This window comes from Rana temporaria, chromosome 11, assembly GCF_905171775.1.
Source record: "Rana temporaria chromosome 11, aRanTem1.1, whole genome shotgun sequence".
NCBI classification, from domain to species: domain Eukaryota; kingdom Metazoa; phylum Chordata; class Amphibia; order Anura; family Ranidae; genus Rana; species Rana temporaria.
The window spans coordinates 60858427-60875616 of NC_053499.1; the positions used below are offsets into that span (position 1 = coordinate 60858427).

General features: G+C 42.2%; 1 protein-coding gene across 2 annotated transcripts in view; it reads right to left on the reverse strand.

Moving 5' to 3' along the window:
- CHRM1 (cholinergic receptor muscarinic 1) overlaps window positions 1-17190 on the reverse strand; it is a 372875-nt gene that overhangs the window by 100867 nt on the left and 254818 nt on the right. For both annotated transcript variants that reach the window (XM_040328649.1, XM_040328648.1), the window contains exon 3: window positions 4787-4858. The gene's annotated coding sequence lies outside the window, so the exon portion shown is untranslated. The remainder of the gene's footprint in view (window positions 1-4786; window positions 4859-17190) is intronic.

Consider the following 17190-nt stretch of genomic DNA (forward strand, 5'->3'; position numbering starts at 1 on the left):
CGAGCGGATAGCAGAGCCGGCCGGCTACAGCAGAGAATTACACACACTTTTTATCTGCATTCATGTGAGTGTATCTATTTTTAAACATTAAACTTTTTAGACGTTATTACGCTATGTCAGTGTTTTCCTTCTGGGTCATGCATATGGAGGAATGACGATCTGACAATTAAGGATATGGAGACACAGACAGAGTGACAGGATTCCTGGATTTCTTGGGCTGGCTTGTTTGATCATATGCGTTGTTGATCTCGTTAGAGGTCCAATCATTTCGGTAAGCAGTTAGAACATAAGTGGTGGAGGCTACTCTCATCAGTCTTACTGATTCACAAGATCTCTTCTGGACCTCTCAACACCCATTCGGACAGTCTTTTGTTATCTCTGTCACATCCCTTTTTGAACTTTTGGGATTCATCTATCCATATGAACTTTTTACTATTTCACTTGTGTATAAGATATTGATTTTGCACTGGTGTTCTTTGTGCACTACATACAGCATATTGTTTATCTATGTTGATTTAAGTTCACATTATTATATATGCAGCACAGCTTTCCCCTTTTTCTACTTGCTATTTATGTTTATATCTGACATATTAGCTGCAGCAGCATTTTTTATTCATTTATTTCCACATTGTGATTCACTGTTCACACACATCTAGACCTGCGCAGTATTTTTTCCAACCATTTATTATGGCTAAGTGATCGTTTGTGGATTTGATTGTTTTGATCGATTCACATATCAATTGAAGCGTGTAGGGCCATCATAAGAAATCTTTTAAAAGGGGAAGAATAGGTTCCCTATTTGTGAATATCCCTGGAACATCAGCAAACAAGATATCTCACACAGCATGTTTGATCCTCAGCGGCATAAACTCATGTAAAGGCAAGCTCCTCATAGTGTAAAATATCATCTGGTACCTTTTATTGAACTTAAAATTGCACTTACATGCATATAAAAACAATGCGCATTAAAAATATACCAAAGTTTTTCAATTACTTTTTGCAATTACTTCCAGTACGCGATGGCTTCAGCAGGAGGTTCTGTCCCAATGCGTTTCATTATACTAACCGCGGGCATTCATGGGGCAGTGACTTCACAATTTGCCCCTTGTCCAATGAGTGAACACCTTGCATTCAATGAGAAAACTGCAAGGCATTATGTGAATGACACCTGTGCAGAGCAAGAAACCCTTGTTTTCACTATACAACATTGCAACCGCTTGGCACAGAACCCGGACGATAGCGTTGATCACTATAGGAGAACTACTACAATGATTTCCAGCTTCCACGGGGATCCCACAGGTAAGAACCAAGCATACTTACATTACTCCAAGTTGGACCAATTTAATTATACAAAAAAATCCATACTTTGAATTCAGCTTTATGTATTTTTGCTCACAGCAATGAAATCTTACAAGAAGAGACACAAACAGACATTTAAGATTCCCCCTTACTTCCTATTCTGGTGAATGGTCACCAAGTATTTTTTAATGACATCTGCAAATTATACAAAAATTGAAACTGGATTTTGAAATTAGATTAAATCCCAATTTAGCTTTCAGTTTAGCCACTTGCCGAATGCCTAACGTACATGTACTGCAGCAGGTCGGCTCTATTGCACGGAATCTCATACCTGTATGTCATTTTGTGCAATAGCCACTAGGGGGAACGTGCTAATTGAACAGAGGGGGAGCCAATCAGCGGGCCCGGCAGAACCAATGTTTGCAGGCCACCCGCGATCATTCCCGAGAGAGGCAGAATGGCGGTCTGCCTATGTAAACAAGGCAGATCGCCATTCTGACAGGGGAGAAGATAGAGATCTTGTGTTCCTGCTAAGCAACATGGATCTCTGTCTTCCCTCCAGTCAGAGCAACCACACAGTTAGCAAGCACCCCCTAGGGACACATTTAACTCTTTGATCGCCCATGATGTTAACCCCCTTTCTGCCAGTGTCATTAGTACAGTAATGCCCTGTACACACGATCGGTTCCTCTGATGAAAACGGTCCGGTGTGTGGGACTTGAAAAAAATAGAACCTGTTTTAAAATTTTCTGATGGATAAAAAACCGATAGAAAAAAACGAACGTCTGTGGGGAAATCCATCGGTCAAAAATCCACTCATGCTCAGAATCAAGTCGACACATGCTCGGAAGCATTGAACTTAATTTTTCTCTGCATGTCGTTGTGTTTTACATCACCGCGTTGGACACGATCGGATTTTTAACTGATGGTGTGTAGGCAAGACTGATGAAAGTCAGCTTCATCGGATATCTGATGAAAAAATCCATCGGCCCGTTTTCATCGGATTAACCGATCGTGTGTACGTGGCATAACAGTGCATATTTTTAGCACTGATCAATCACTGTAATAATGTAATTGATTCCCAAAAAAATGTTAGTTAGGTGTCCGATTTGTCCGCTGCAATGTCACAGTCCCACTAAAAATTGCTGATCACTGCTATTATTAGTAAAAAAATATAAAAAATGGCATAAAAATATCCCATAGTTTGTAGAAGCGATAACTTTTGCACAAACCAATCAATATACGTTTATTTGTATTTTTTTTACCAAAAATATGTAGCAGAATACATATTGGCCTAAATTGATGAAGAAATTCGATTTACATTTTTTTTATTGGATGTGTTTTATAGCAGAAAGTAAAAAATATATATTTTTTTTAAAATTGTCGCTGTTTTTTGTTTATAGCGCAAAAAATAAAAACCACAGAGGCGATCAAATACCACCAAAATAAAGCTCTATTTGTGGGAAAAAGAGGACATCAATTTTATTTGGGTATAGCTTCGCACGACCCAACAATTGTCACTTAAAATAACGCAATGCCGTATCGCAAAAAAGTGACCAGGTCATCAAAGCGGGGGTTCACCCTAAAAAAAAATTCTAACATTACATCCAGCATATGACTGACATTTACAGTATGCAGGTCTTTTTTTTTTTTTTCGCCGTACATACCGTTATATTGTGATTTTCTCCCCGGGCTTCCGGGTTCTGATTCCCGCGGGACTGGGCGTTCCTATCCCTGAGTTAGATAATTGACGGGTTGTGAAAAAGTTCCCATGTCGCACAAGGCGCGTCACCAGTTTTCCGTAAATAGCCGAGCTGCGAGTCGGCGCTATACGGCGCCTGCGCAGTCAGCTCTACACGACGGGCGCAGGCGCCGTATAGCGCCAACTTGCAGCACCTTGTGCGACATGGGAACTTTTTCACAACACGTCAATCATCTAACCCAGGGATAGGAACACCCAGTCCCGCGGGAATCAGAACCCGGAAGCCGAGGAGAAAAGCACACTATATCGGTATGTACGGCGATAAAAAAAAAAAAGACCTGCATACTGTAAATGTCGTTCGTATGCTGGATGTAATGTTAGAATTTTTTTTTCAGGGTGAACCCCCGCTTTAAGGGGGTAAAACCTTCCGGGCTGAAGTGGTTAAACTAGCTAAATACATTTTAGATGCATCAAAATTAAAGGTGTTCAAAGACTTAGGGCCAGATTCACAAAAGAGATACGACGGCGTATCTCCTGATACGCCGTCGTATCTCTGTGATCCGCCCGTCCCAACTATGCGGCTGATTCATAGAATCAGTTACGCATAGATAGCCCTAAGATCCGACAGGTATAATTGACTTACACTGTCGGATCTTAGGATGCAATTCTATGCCGGCCGCTAGGTGGCGAGGCCATTGCGGTCGGCGTAGAATATGCAAATGACTAGTTACGGCTATCCACGAATGTCCGCGTTACCCGTCGCTCTAACTTTACATTGTTTCCGTCGAGATACGCGTCGTAAAATTAGGGCTGAGCCCTAGGTGTTCTAAGCAATGTTAAGTATGGCCGTCGTTCCCGCGTCGAAATTTAAAAAATCACGTCGTTTGCGTAAGGCATCCGTGAATGGCGCTGGACGCCATTTACGTTAACGTCTAAACAAATGACGTCCGTGCGACGTCATTTAGCGCAATGAACGACGGAGCATGCGCAGTAGCGCCTAATTTAAATGGTGCCCGCCCCATTTGAATTATGCGGATTTACGTTACACCGCCGCAAGTTTACAGGTAAGAGCTTTGTGAATCAGGCACTTACGCTGTAAACCTGCGGCGGTGTAACGTTACGCTGCCGTGGAGCAACGTAAATGTATCTGAATCTGGCCCTTAGTTTGTTTTTCTACAAACCTGTCACAGTCAGTTTGTGTATTTGATTGTTTTGATTGAATCGCATAATTATTGAAGCGTGCAGGGCCACCATAAGAAATTTGTTTTAAGGGGAAGAAAAGGTTTCCTATTACTTGTCAATATCTTTCCTATATTGTATGGCATTGGATGGGATAGCTGTAGTCTTGTAACATTCCTTTCTTTTCAATAAAGCTTATTTTCAGTGACTCTCTGAAATTTACTAGGTAACATGACAGTTATAATGTAATGTCAGTTCTCATGGCAGATGATCAGAGAGCGCACAGAAAGTTTGAGATATCTTTTTACAGCATTCTGTCAGTACCTGTGCCAGCTCCACTGAGATAGCGGGAAGAAGGACTATAGATTATATGCATAAAACATTCCGAAGAACGTGCAGAAATGTCCCAAAGAGCCAATGATCAAGCCCCTTTTTACACTTGCCCTAATTCAGATATTCCTTCGTCTTTGTCTGTCTCCTTCCCTCCCCCAAGTCTTTTTTCCTCCAATTCTCAGAAGCCTCAGTTGACACCCTCAGATAATCTAAACACGTCCCATCCATACATACACAGCTCACTGCCGGGAGTGTCTGTTCTCTCCACGCTACCTTATGAAGTGTCTCTTGTAATCCTCTCGGGCTTTGCTCAGAACCGGGTCCCACTCAGAATTAGACTGAAACCTGAGAAAATAAACAGACGACAACTTTCGTATTAGTTTTGCATTATATTTCAAGTACTCAAGTCTATTTTGTAGAGTCTTGGAGCAAAAAAACTACTGTTGTCACAGTCCTAAAATGTAATCTTTCAGAAATCTAACATCAGATACATATTCGAAGGCAAGCAGCTTCAACGTCATACTGTTAATTAAAAGCTTTCAAGCATATTTACAGAATCTCTCGGCAGATATTCCATACTAGATTTATCTGATACTGCCTCAAGTAAACCAGACATTTTTGCTATGCTAATCTTGATTTAATAAAGGACTTTCCACTAAGAGTCTGTTTTGTTCATATTACAGAAGGAAGTAAATCTTTTCTTAACACTGTTTTTTTTTTTTTTTTTTCTTTTAAACTGAGAAGAAGAGGATAACATTTTCACAAAAGTAAATGTTGTAAAAGTGCAGGAATTTTAGTCTGTCCCCAGTCAAATAGAATTTGAGTACACTGAACAATAATTTATGAAAGCCAGCAAAAGACAGTGCTTCATGTCTCATCTGACCCCTGTAAAAAGTAATGCCAAGGAATAATCTGGTGCACAACATTTGGGACGCCTGCTCGTGCACAAGTCGATTGCACTATGTAAGGACAAGATAGAGGGAAAGTAACCAGCCATTTGTAAAAGTAAAACAGTCTTTATTGATTCCTCAAAATCAGATACCTAAATTCGTTTTTTTCAGCAAAGCACATACAAACAGTCCACAGTTCGGGTATATTGCAAACAATATTATGGCTGACTACCAGTTTACCAATTCCCCGCCTGGCTCGAGGTTCCTGTCTGCTTCAGAGTACAGGAAAAGCCACAGGAATGCAGCAAAGTCTCAGTTGCCAGACAGTCCATACTTGCTCTACTCCATCTCACAGACAGGTGCTAACTCCTTCTTGCTCCCTTTCATGCTTCCCTTGCAGATGGCTTAAGCATTTTGGGACCAAAGTCCCTTTAATCAGGGCTTGGAGGCTCTTTCCTGCCCAAAGTGTTTTTGAGACTTTGGGGTGGATCCACAAAGAAAGTACGCCGGCGTATTTATTGATACGCCGGCGTAATTTTAAAATTCCCGCGTCGTATCTTTGTTTTAAATCCTCAAAACAAGATACGACGGCATCTGGGTTAGATCTTCGTACGCCTTTGGATCTTAGATGCAATTTTTCGACGTCCGCTAGGTGGCGTTCCCGCCGTAATCCGCGTCGAGTATGCAAATGAGCTATTTCCGACGATCCATGAACGTACGAGCGACCGTCGCATTTTTTTTACGCCGTTTCCGTTCGGCTTTTTCCGGCGTATAGTTAAAGCTGGTGGCGTACTCAATGTTAAGTATGGCCGTCGTTCCCGCGTATAATTTTGAAAATGTTACGTCGTTTGCGTGAATGGGGCTGGACGCCATTTACGTTCACGTCAAAAACAATGACGTCCTTGCGACGTCATTTGGAGCAATGCACCCTGGGAGTTTTGACGGACGGGGCATGCGCAGTTCGTTCGGCGTGGGGACGCGCTTCATTTAAATGAAACACGCCCCCTACCCGCCCAATTTGAATTCCGCGCCCTTACGCCGCGAGAGATACACTACGCCGCCGTAACTTACGGCGCAAATTCTTTCAGGATTCAAAGAAAAGTAAGTTACAGCGGCTAAGCGTATCTCACATACGCTGCGCCCACGCAGATGTATGTGGATCTGCCCCTTTGAATTCTGGGTCCTCCACTAGAAGATCCTCCACTAAAAGATCCTCCACTAGACAATCCTCCACTAGAACATCCTCCACTATCTGTCACAGCGTGAAAGAGGGAGGTGTGGGGGGCAGTGCATTCATAACATGTTACATATTACACCCTGGATATGGATGTAACATGTTATAAAAGGTGAACTTATCCTTTAAAAAAGGAGGGTACCTGTTGTACCTGTTTGTACACATTTAGTAGCAGGATGCAATGAAGTTGATTTGATAAAGGCAAATAGGCTGTTCACTTTGCAAGGAAAGATTCATTCTGCAATTTAATTTGACCCACAGCTTAATGAATGAGATGAAGTTCTGCTGACTTTCATAATAAAATGACGTGCCAGCAAAAATACTATTTGTCTTGCACGTGATTGGGTATTCTTTGCAAGCAAAAGCTTCACCACGTTCTCTAATCTCTGGGGCAAACAAGATAGGGTCTGTAGGTTTGTTTTTTAAAGCAGAGTTCCACCCTAAAGTGGAACTTCCACTCATCGGATTCCCCCCTCCCCTGTAGTGCCTTTAGGGGGGGAGGAGGGACAAGATACCTGTCTTTGACAAGTATCCTTTCCCACTTTCGGGAGTCCAGGCTACGGCCTGTGACGTCACAGCGGGGCTCCCTCCTCCTCTCCCAGCCACCGGGCCAATAGGAGAGCCACCCGCAATGGTGGCGGCAGCAACCGACAGCTGATGGAAACATCAGCTGAGGTGCTGACATCGAGGGGCCCCGGGACAGGTAAGTGTCCTATTATTAAAAGCCAGTAGCTGCAGTATGTGTAGCTGCTGGCTTTAAATTATTTATTTTTTTCACCCGGAACACCGCTTTAAGTTGAATCTGTTTGTAAGTCGGAACAGGTACATTTTTTAAGTGTAGCTCCAGCTAGAAAAAAGATTTTTAAGCTTTTTGGATAGCATAGGGAAGGGTTAACACCCCTGTAATGTTTGTTTTGCTGTATACGTCCCTGTTCAGAAGATTTCACCTCACTTTCTGTCCCAATGACAATTGGATTTAGAAAATTTGGGGTTGTTTTGGAAACAAGCCTTTGTGATAAAGCATTGGTGGAGGAATCTTTTACCCATAATAACTCCTAAAGGAGTGAATTTCCCTTCCTAGGGGTAGATTTCCCCTCACTTCCTGTTGTCTCCCTCCGTTTGTGAGTAGAGTAATTTGTAAGTTAGATGTTTGTAACGAGGGGGCCACCTGTACAGATAAGGAAACCTTTATATCTAATCCAGGGGTCTCAAACTGGCGGCCCTCCAGCTGTTGCAAAACTACAAGTCCCATGAAGCATTGCAAGGCTGACAGTTACCAGCATGACTCCCACAGGCAGAGGCATGCTGGGAATTGTAGTTTCGCAACAGCTGGAGGGCCGCCAGTTTGAGACCCCTGATCTAATCTGTCCTGAATTAGGCCGGTCAGAGACAATTTGAACCATGTATGGGCAGGCTGAATTTACCAAGTTGATCGATCGATTAGTACAACCAGCCTGTCAGCTTTTGCATGCTATTATCACTAGCAGCTGGTATAGCCGCTAACAATAATCACTGTCTCGGCAGGAGGGATTCCCCTGTCAACACCATGAGGGTTGATTGGGGGACCTGTGGTTGCAGGAAAGAAACTTGCTCCGTGTATAAGCTGCTTTAGCCATACATGCTATCCTTCCATTTGTTTGGGTAATGAAGGTTTTAGTGTATTTTGAACTGCTAGAGAGAAAACCTGGACTTAAAAGGTTTGCAAAACCTTTTATGCGGCTTCTAGCTTATGTCTCTGTTACCAGTTTTTACCCCGTAGGGCCATTTAATGCAATCCTGTCAAAAGGATATTACAAGAGTTTGAAGGTGTACTTGGCTCTTCCAGTAAAAGGATTTTTGAAAATAGCATGTAAAAGTCATTGTCTGGTACTATATTTCATGATTTAGCTAGCCTGTTACCATAAAAGTCCTAAGAGATTAGGATAACAGTTACATTTGGCAAGCTAAAATGTTGTGAAGCATCTTAGAACATCACTTTTTGTGACTGCTGATCTCACACAACATAACTTCCTTACAGCTTCTATGACATCCTTATGTGTATTACCTAAATATATAAAAACACTATACATTCCCATTTCTACACCCTTTCAGATGCTCTATAATGTTCACCAATGAAAAAAAGGATGTGTCTGTGTCTGGGCCATATTTAATTTTCACAATTTAAAAAAAGCTTCATAATAGAAGAAATAAATACAAATAATACTAGCCCTATTTTGCTTACAACATAAAATACTGTATATACAGTATATAGAGATATATATATCTATATATACTGTATATACACTGTATATATGTGTGTTTTTTTTTCAGATGACATCTGGCGCCCCACCAGAACTATTACGATCCACAGTGTAACACTTTTCCAAGCTGAAATAAAACATATGTTACTTATGCTATGTATACTGTCTTTAAAAGGTGCAGTTATCCTGTCAAATGTAGATTTTATTCATTAGAAGGGATGGTAAAACAGACGTTTTTCTATTTTATAGTAATATAGCAATGTACATGTTTGGACAGCTTTCCATATGCTATAAAAAGTAGGTGCCATACGAAAACTGCTGTCTGTCACATAGTTTTGTTACTATTCATACCAAGTCTAAAACCCTTTCCCGCTTTAAGTTTTGGCTGCAGCTAGGCCCTAATTTACTGAAAATCCCATTGCCATAGCCATTGTAAAAAACTTGTTGAGAACCCAGATTTAAAGGACTGACAACACTGCTTTACCTAAAAGCAACAAGCAAAATTACAAACAGGCAAGGACACTGATGTAAAATTTCCTCAGAGACATCTCCTTTGGATTCCTGATTAACATAAGTGGGTGGCAGGTCGTCAAATTCACAACATACGTGTACACATGAATTATCAGTTTTATGTGGCTTTAGCCACTAAAGCACCTTATCTGGCCCAAAAAATCAAAAACAGATAACCTTATTTACCTTTGTAAAGCTTCACAAGTGCCTGGGGATTGCAATTTCTGAGGCCTCATGCACACTGGGGGTCGGATCTGTGAGATCCCACGGTCGGAGCTATGCGACTGATTCATAAGAATCAGTTCCGCATAGATCTCCCTTAGATCCGACTGGTGTAAGTGACTTACACCAGTCGAATCTTAGGCTGTAATCTCCCGCCGGCCGCTAGGTGTCGTCGCTTTTTTTTAAACGTTGCATATGCAAATGAGGAGAACCGCCGATTCACGTCCGTACGCCCGCCCGTCGCTCTTTTTCAACGTCGTTTGCGTTCGGCTTTTTCCGGCGGAGAGCTACCCCTGCTAATATGAGGGGTAGCTAATGTTAAGTATGGCCGACGTTTCCGCGCCGAGTTTTAAATTTTTTTTACGTCGTTTGCGTAAGTACGTCGGGAATACGGATGGCCGTAAGTAACCTAGCCGCCGAAAACAATGACGTCCTAGCGACGTCATTTGGAGCATGCGCACTGGGCTTTTTCGCCGGCGGCGCATGCGCAGTTAAATCGGCGCGGGAACGCGCCTGATTTAAATTGTACACTCCCCCTAGCCGCGGAATTTGCATTCCCCCGGGGGGAGTTAGGATCCGACGGTGCAATTTGCGAGGTAAGTGCTTTATGAATCATGCACTAGCCTCGCTAAATTGCACCGGCGGATCGTAAAACAGGTAGATCTGGCTGATCTAAAGATCCGCTGATCTACATGAATCTGGCCCTGGGTGTTTTCCCAGCTCCTTTAAATGCCTTTTTTTCTGGCAGGAGAAAAATAACTTAAAAAAACGCACCTAAAGCTGCAATTTGCCAACATGTTTAGACAAGTTTAGTTGTGTCAAGCGTTTGGGCGTTCATTCATTCCATTGGCCAGAATATTGTCATTTTCTGGGCATTGAAATGAATGAATGATAAAGCACTAAATGTCCCTAGTGTTTAGGTGCATTTAGGAGCATCAAGCTTTATTTTTGCCTCAAATGCTCCTCTCCTGAATGTGTTTATTTATTTTTTCAGCCTCTAAACGCTCTGGGGTAGATCCACATACAAATACATCGGCGCAGCGTATGTGAGATACGCTACGCCGCTGTAACTTACTTTTGGCTGCTTTGAATTCTCAAAGAATTTTGCGCCGTAAGTTACGGCGGCGTAGTGTATCTCAAGCGGCGTAACGCCGTAGAAATTCAAATCGGCGATTAGGGGGCGTGTTTCATTTAAATGAAGCGCGTCCCCACGCCGAATGAACTGCACATGCGCCGTTCCAAAATTTCCCACCGTGCATTGCGCTAAATGACGTCGCTAGGACGGAATTTTTTTAACTTACACGTGACTTATGTACATTCCGATTCACGGACGACTTAAAATAAAAAATTCTAATTAAAAGCGGGAACGACGGCCATACTTAACATGGCAATTCTAACTATACGCCGCAAAACACCAGCTTTAACTATACGCCGGAAAAAGCCGACTAGAGACGACGTAACAGAATGCGACAGCCGCGCATACGTTCGTGGATCGTCGTAAATCGCTAATTTGCATACCCGACGCGGAAAAAAAAAGCGAACTCCACCCAGCGGACGCCGAAGTATTGCATCTAAGATCCGAAGGCGTACGAAGCCGTACGCCTGTCGGATCTAACCCAGATGAATTCAAACTAAAGATACGACGCGGGTAATTTGAAATTAATTTGAAATTACGCGGCGTATCAAGTGATACGCCGGCATAATTTCTTTGAGGATCAGCCCCTCTATTTCTATGTGTGCATGGCCACGTAGGCTAGCATAGAAGGATGTTTAGAGGCTGTGTACATGAGGCCTGATGTCCTGTACACACGATCGGTTCATCCGATGAAAACGGTCTGATGGATTTTTTCATCAGATATCCGATGAAGCTGACTTTCATCAGTCTTGCCTATACACCATCAGTTAAAAAAACGATTGTGTCAGAACGCGGTGATGTAAAACACAACGACGTGCTGAGAAAAATGAAGTTCAATGCTTCCAAGCACGCGTCGACTTGATTCTGAGCGGATTTGTGTGGATTTTTAACCGATGGACGTGCCCACAGACGATCGTTTTTTTTTTCTATCGGTTTTTTAACTATCAGATAGTTTTAAAACAAGTTCCTAGTTTTTTCACCGATAGATAATCAGACGAACCGATCGTGTGTACGCATGAGCATCCAATATGCACATTGAGCACACTTAAAGCGGACCTTCAGTCATTTTTTCTTCCAGGACAAATTGGGTTTTAATTTGGTGGTAAATGGTAATGTATATCTCCTGTTGTTTTTTTTTAACCACCTCAATACCGGGCCTATTCTGGCACTTCTCCTACATGTACAAATCATCAGTCTTTTGCTAGAAAATTAAACAGAACCCCCAAACATTATATATGTTTTTTTTAGCAGACACCCTAGGGAATAAAATGACGGTCATTGCAACTTTTTATCTTGCAAGGTATTTGCGCAATCATTTTTCAAATGGCTTTTTTTTTTTTTTTTAAATGGTTTCATGAATTAAAAAATAACAAATCAGTAAAGTTAGCCCAATTTCTTTGTAAAATATGAAAGATGATGTTATGCTGAGTAAATAGATACCTAACATGTCATGCTTAAAAATTGCGCACACTCATGGAATGGCGCCAAACTTCGGTACTAGTTCAGAGTTACAGAGGAGGTCTAGTGCTAGAATTGTTGCACGTGCTCTAACGAACGCAGCGATACCTCACATATGTGGTTTGAACGGCGTTTACATATGTGGGTGGGACTTACGTCTGCGTTCCCTTCTGAGCGCGAGCTGCCGGGGACAGGGGCGTTTACATTTTTTTTATTATTATTTTTTTTTCACTTTTTTAAAAAAAAAAATTGATCACTGTAAACATCCTTTGTAATAGGAATGGTGTGTGACAGGTCCTCTTTATGCAGAAATGCGGGGTCAATAAGACCCCACATCTCTCCTCCAGGCTGAAAAGCATGAGATTGTGAAAAAAAAATCACCGATCTCATGCTTACTAGCTGCAATCGCAGCTTTGTTTACTTCTGAGAACCCGGGCGTGACGTCATCACATCGTGCCCAGGCCTCCGACGGTCTGGTCACCAGTCATCTCTATGCTTCACATCCGGTGGCAGACGATTCATTCTCCGTGCCCCCGATGGCACTGAAGAGCCTGGAGAAGCATCGGAAGGCGGCGTGAGGGGGGATGTCTCTTCCCGCCGCCTAAACATACGATCAAGCGGTGGAACTGCCGCTATGATCAGTCTTATCGTGCACAGAATCGCCGGCACGAAAGAATGACATCTGAATGATGCCTCTAGCTGCAGGCATCATTCAGATATCCCCCCACAAAGCCCAGAACGTCATATGACATCCACCCAGGATGGGAGATCCCATCTGTGGACGTCAAATGAATATGGGCCGATAATGAAGTGGTTAACAAAGGCAAACTGGCCCAAAATTATAAAAATACATCTTTTTTTTTTTTTTTTTATATATTTACAGTTACCGTACATAGTTAGTCAGGTTGAAAAAAGTCCATAAAAAACCCCCATACAATTGCATATACACAATGCTATACCCACAGTTGATCCAAAGGAAAGCAAAAACCCCCAGAAAAGCATGATCCAATGTGCTACAGTAAGGGAAAAAAATCCTTTCTGATCCCCCGAGAAGCAATCGGATTTTCCCTGGATATCGATTTGCAGCGATACCACATATGTGTATGTTTGTAGTTGTTTGTACCCAAAGTACAGCCCAGAAACAAATGTGCACATTTTTTTATCCTACCTAAAGCACACCGACACTGACACTTAGTGACACTGATACCAATTAAAAAAAAATCTGTCCAAAAACCTGACCTAAGACCCTAACATTGACCTTGGACCCTGACCCTGACCTTGACACAAACACTAACCCTGGCTTTGACCTAGATCAAACCTTGAACTAGGTATTTTCTTACATTAAACTCTTAAGGACCGCCGCACGCCTATTGACGTTGGCACAATGGCACGGACAGGCATATGGGAGTACAGGTACGTCCCCTTTAAGATGCCGCCGTGTGGTCGTGCGCATGCCGACGACGGCGCTCTCGTGACCCTGCTGCAAGCTCCATGAGCCCGACCGTGGGTCCCGTGGACACGATCGCACCGCCAGCAGTGCCTAAGGTCCAATTTTTCTGCCCCTTTTTAACAGGGGCGTGTAATTACAATTTTTGATGCAATGGTTTGCAGCAGGCTCATTCCTGCACTCCAACTAGAGTATCTGTGAGGGGTTGCAGTGTTGTGGCACCAGCACCAGTGCCTAAGGCCCAATTTTTATGCCCCTGTTCAACAGGGGCATGTAATTACAATTCTTGATCTAATATTTTACAGCAGGGTGTTCCAGCGCCCACCAAGACTAACTGTGAGGGTTTACAGTGTTGTGGCAACACCAACACCTAGGGCCCAAATTTATGCAGAGTATATACGGCAGGCCCCTACTTTCAAACATCCCACTTACAAACGACTCCTACTTGCAAACGGAAGGAGACAACAGGAAGTGAGAGGAAATCTACCCCTAGGAAGGGAAATTCTCTTCTGTAAAAGGTGTCTCCTGTCCACTGATGCTTTATCACATATCCTTGTTTCACAAAAAAAAACACATTTTCAAAAAATCATTTGTCATTGGGACAGAAAGTGAGGTGCAATCTTCTGAACAGATGCACACCGACAGCAAAACAAATGTTACAGGGGTGATAACCCTTCTCTGTGTTTTCAGAAAAGCTTAAAAAAAGATTCTATGGCTGAAGCTACACTTTAACCCCCCTGACGGTAAACCCGAGCGTGACTCGGGGTTGGTTTTTCATGTTAGGATCGGTAAACCCGAGTCACGCTCGGGCTGGACGGGCTTACCTTCTCGCTGGATCCACAGGCTTGGTTTACTTACCTTGTCCCTGGATCCAGCGATGCCACCCGCTGTGTGAGCGAGCGGGTCCTCCTCGCTCGATTCACAGTCCCCGTGTGCCGCCGATCTCCGTTCCCTGCGACGTTACGACGCACGGGGACGGAGAACGGCGCCAAATTCAAAAAAGTAAACAAACACTTTACATACAGTATACTGTAATCTTATAGATTACAGTACTGTATGTAAAAAATACAGATCAGCTAGAAAACAGCGATAATAAATTATAATCACTTGCAGAAATGTGCGATAGCGATTTGCGGGGAAATTCGTCATAAAAAAAATAAAATAATGACAGCGACAATTCTGCAACTGCAAATTTCAGTGATTTTGAGTTGATTACATTATTGAATAATTTTTATTATAATTATATTATTATTTGTTATAATTATTTATAATTATTTATTATATTATAATTTATCATTTTGTTTTAAAAAAAAAAATCATACCCGGGATGCCTACAAGACTCTTGCTTGGTCAGATTTAAGTGAGTTATTTCTAAAAATTACAGGCCTACAGTATAAAACGCCAATTTCCTTGCAAAATAATTGTACCGCTTTTGGTACGTAATTCCAGACAGAATCATACCGCCAGGGAGGTTAAAGAAGTACCAGTTGAAAATTACAAAACAGATTCTACTTAACAACAAACCTACAGTCCCTGTCTTGTTTGCACCGCCTGTATACTGCTGTTCAAAGTATATATGGCCAAAGGGGCTTGTAATGACCTGGGGGGAGATCTCATTTTGTGCACGGACAGTTCTAAACACGTGCCACCCCACAGGCATACTATAGACACCCAGCAGGTACGATATTTAAAGGAGTTTTTCATTTTTTTCACTTTAAGCATCATTAAAATCGCTGCTCCAGAAAAAAACGACCATTTTTAAAACTTTTTTTCCATTGATACATGTTCCCTGGGGCAAGACCCGGGTTCTCAAAGACGTTTTCCGACAATAACTTGCATATTAGGCTTTAAAATGAGCACTTTTGAATTCGAACGTTCTAAATGTTCGCGCAAACGTTCCGTCTGTTCGAAGGTTCTGGTGGGAACCGAACGAGGGGGTGTTCGGCTCATCCCTAATCACCACTGTGCTCATAGTGAAACCACGTATCTCTTGGTTAAGGAGCAGTGGCAGGAGGGTAGAACCTCAAGCTGAATAGTGGCCAAAAAGCGTGGCGTGTGCACGCATGACACTCCACACAGTGATGCAACACTCAATTTCTCTTTTAACGTTTTCTGTGCGCCCAAAACCTATTACTGAAAACCTGTTACAACCACTTTTACCTACCTGTAGGTGCTCGAAATATCTCCCAAACCTCCACGGTTTAGGAGATATTTCTAAAGGAGATCGTGCCGTGACTGGTGGATCCCGCGAGCAAGCAGTGATACCCAGAAGGAAGATGGATGCTTCGTGGAAGAGGGGACAGCGGTGACATCGCAGGCTTCGGTTTCAGGTAAGTGACACATAATGGGCTACTATGCGATGCATAATAGCCCATTATGCTTTACCTTTGCAGGGAAACAAAGAGGAAGTAAAACCCATCAGGGTTTACTTCCTCTTGAAGATATACTAATAGGGATAGCTGCATAGGAGACCAACTCAAGCAGCATGCAGTCTTGACTGATGAAAAATAATCTTGAACGAAAATAAATTAAAAGTAAAATAGATAAACTTTTCTTAGTAAATAAGAAAAAGATATCCATCCTCCTGAGACATTAGCATTACTATGAGTGGGAGGTGTTATACCGGGCTGGTCACTGGTTTTTATTTGCCAGTGTCCAATATTCTTTTTGGCAGCAGTATAACCCAAATGTTTCTGAATCCCTCAAATATTGAGAATGAACTAATATTTTTATTTTGCCTTGATTCAAAGCTCTAAAAAAGGAATAGTATCACTAGATAACTGTTAAATAATATATTTTAATTACTGTATATAGGATCGTGTAAAGCCATTTGAAGATTTAGAAACTGGTATGGATAATTTCTGAAAATGTGTGTATCTATATGTAAATAAAACGCTGCGAGAAGCAGGAGTTTATAAATCATTAGATATTGCTTTATATATCTGACAGCAATATAAGGTTATTGATGGATTTTCAGATCTCTATTTACCATAATTGGTACTTGTCTGGGGCAGCACCCAGCCCTTAAAGTGTCACTAAACCTAAACCATAAAAAAATATCCATAAACGCTGTATTACATGCTGTTCATACTCACTCGGTCACTATGAGATTTGTTTTCTGTATTCTGCAAAAAACATGGTTGATCCTGCTGTTATCTGTCGCCACCTTCTGTTTATGTCCCCAATTTAGCAAAGGATTTTGTGGCTGTGGTGGCAACTCTGCATGTGCTCAGATTTCAGTGAGTTTCTATGCTGAGCATTTCCTCCCTATCACGTCTGAGCAGTCCATGTGACTATAGACTCACACATGTAGGCGTATACACAGTGGAAATGGCGGTCACAAATGACAGTCCATTCCCTCACTTCTCCTTTATGCCCACTAACAAGCTAAAAACAACGGGGGTGGGATATTACATGTAGATTAATGGAGGCTTCAACTTCCTCATAAGACACAGACTGGAGGGGTGAGACACAGCCTGTGAGTGGCAGAAATCAGTTATATCCACAAAAAAATATATATGTAATTGCAAAGGCTGTTTTT